The following is a 3,138-nucleotide window of genomic DNA, read 5'->3' as shown; positions in this document are numbered from 1 at the left end:
AACTTCACGGAAGATGTCGCCGACAGTGCTATCAAGCAGCACTAGCTTATCAGTAACCTGCTCTGTGATGCTCAGTTTGGGTTCCAACAGGGCCTCTCAGCTCCTGACCTCATTACAGCCTTGGTTCAAACATGGACTAAAGAGCTGAACCCAAGCGATGAGGTGAGAGTGACTACCCTTGACACCGGGGCAACATTTGACTGAGTATGGCATCAAGGAGCCCTGGTAAAACTAAGGTCAATGGGAATCAGGGAGAAATCTCTCCGCAGGTTGGAGTCATACCTAGCACAAAGGAAAATGGTTGTGGTTGTTGGAGGTCCATCATCTCAGCTCCAGGACATCACTGCAGGAGTTCCTCAGGGTGGTGTCCGAAGCCCAACCATCTTCAGCTGCTTCATCAATGACCTTCCTTCCATCATAAGGTCAGAAGTGGGGATGTTCACTGATGATTGCACAATGTTCAGCATCATTCACGACTCCTCAGATACTGAAGTAGTCCGTGACGAACTGCAGCAAGACCTGGACAAATATCCAGACTTGGACTGATAAGTGGAAAGTAACATTCACGCCTCACAAGTGCCAGGCAATGACTATCTCAAACAAGAGAGAATCTAACCATCACCTCTTGACATTCAATGGCATTGCGATCACTGAATCCTCCACTATCAATATCTTAGGGATTACCATTGACGAGAAAATGAACTGGAATCACCGTATAAATACCGTGGCTACAAGAGCAGGTGAGAGGCTAGGAATCCTGTGGTGAGTAACTCACCTCCTGACTCCCCAAAGCCTGTCCACCATGTACAAGGCACAAGTCAGGAGTGTGATGGAATACTCTCCACTTGCCTGGATGAGTGCAGCTCCAACAACACTGAAGAAGCTCGACACCATTGAGGACAAAGCAGTCCACTTGATTGGCATCACATTCACAAACATTCACTCCCTCCTCCTCCGACACACAGTGGTAGCAGTGTGTACCATCTACAAGGTGTACTGCAGCAATGCACCAAGGCTCCTTCGACAGCACATTCCAAGCCCACACCCTCTACCACCTAGGAGGACAAGGACAGCAGATGCCTGGGAACACTACCACCTGCAAGTCCCCCTCCAAGCCACACACCATCCTGACTTGGAACTGAATTGCTGTTCCTAACAGCACTGTGGATGTACCGACCCCACATGGACTGCAGTGGTTCAAGAAGGCAGCTCACCACCACCTTCTCAAGGACAAAGATGGGCAATAAATGCGGTCCAAGGCTGTGATGCCCACATCCCATGAATGAATTAAATAAAAAACTCCAATTGACAGCAAGTTCCACATTCTCACCACTCTCTGTGTGAAGACATTCCTCCTCATATTGTTGGAGAAAGAGTGAAAGAGATTGAAAGAGAGAGACATAGAGACAAAAAGTGAGGGATAGAGAGATATAGAGAGGTGGACAGTTAAAAAGAGAGAGAGATTGCAAGAAAGAAAGGGGGGGGGGGAGAGAGAGAGAGAAATAGAGAGAAATACACCTCACAAGTGCCAGGCAATGACCCTCTCCAACAAGAGAGAATCCAACTATCACCCCTTGACATTCAATGGCATAACGATCACTGAATCCCCCTCTATCAACATCCTGGGGGTTACCATTGACCAGAAACTGAACTGGAACAGCCATATAAATACTGTGGCTACAAGAGCACAGAATCAGTTGATGTTTTTGTTTTCCTGGTCCAGCATCCCTGGGAAGTAACCATTGAGCACAGAGACCTGTGTTATGGAGTTGTCTGGGAGGACCCAACCTCGACAGAAAATCCACTGCATCATCTCTCCAGACTTCCTCTGTAAACAAACATTCCAGATACAGGTGATCAACCTCCTCTGTCCCAGTGGCAGGGGTCAGCTGTGACTCAGTGGTAATGTTGTTCCCTCTAAGTCAGAAAATGGTGGGATTGAGTTCCACTCTGGGGATTTGTGAATATAATCTAGACAGACACTCTCCTGCAGTACTGAGGGAGTGAGAGAATGTGAGAGGTGGTGTTTTCCCAATGAAACATTAAACTTTCTCCTTAGATGAATGATAATGATTGTTTGGCTCTGTTCTAACACGAACAGGGGGATTCTCCCCTGTGTTCTTACTGATATTTATCCCTCAATAAACACCGACAAAACAGATGTTCTGGTCACTTGTTCCATTTCTGTGTTCAAGGTGACTGATTTATTTCCCTGCATTATTTCTTCTAGCCCATTTGCGGGCGGCACAGTGGTGAGCATTACAGCCTCATCGCTCCAACAACCTCAGTTCAATTCTGGCTACTGCCTGTGTGGAGTTTGCAAATTCTCCCTGTGACTGCATGGGTTTTTGCTGGGTGCTCTGGTTTCCTCCCACAGTCAAAGACTTGCAGGTTGATCGGTAAATTGGCCGTTGTAAATTACCCCTAATGTCGGTAGGGAATATGGGATTAATACAGGATTAGTATAAATGGGTGGTTGTTGGTCAGCACAGACTCTGTGGGTTGAAGGGCCTTTTTTAGTGCTGTATCTCTAAATCACCACAGTGACTACACTTCAAAACTACTTAGTGTTCTTTAAAGCAGTTTGGGACGTCTTGGCATTGTGAATGGCGCTATATAAATGCAATTTGTTCTGTCTTTCAAAGAATATCAAATCTCACAGGCTCAATTCTTGTAAAGATGGTTGACCCTTAACTGCCCTCTGGCTTTCTCGGCAATTTCAATCAGTTGTCAAGGACAATTAGGGATGGGCAACAAATGCTTGACTTGCCAGTGACGCGCACATCCCGTGAAAGAATTAAAAATAAAACATTTTCTGTACCTAAGCTGAAAATGTCTTCTTGACATTTATGGCACTTTCTGTTTGAGGGTGAGCGGCTACAATTATCACACAATTTAATTTACACTGTGTTTCACCAGAGGGTTTGAAATCAGCAGTGAGTTCGGTCTGGAGCAAAGTGCAATGGAATCTCCATCCCTCCCTCCACTGCCAACACTCCATGGACCTTCACCCTCCCGGCCTGGGTTCAATTCCACTTTCGTGTCCTGTTTGTCCTACAAGCTGTTCTCGGTTTTGTATTTCCATGTAAAAGTCAACGGGACATGAACTAGTGTATGACAATAATTCCCTGAGTATTT

The sequence above is a fragment of the Heterodontus francisci genome, chromosome 29 (genome assembly GCF_036365525.1).
Source record: "Heterodontus francisci isolate sHetFra1 chromosome 29, sHetFra1.hap1, whole genome shotgun sequence".
Classification (NCBI taxonomy): domain Eukaryota; kingdom Metazoa; phylum Chordata; class Chondrichthyes; order Heterodontiformes; family Heterodontidae; genus Heterodontus; species Heterodontus francisci.
The sequence above is the reverse complement of the archived record's forward strand: the minus strand, read 5'-3'. Positions refer to the sequence as shown.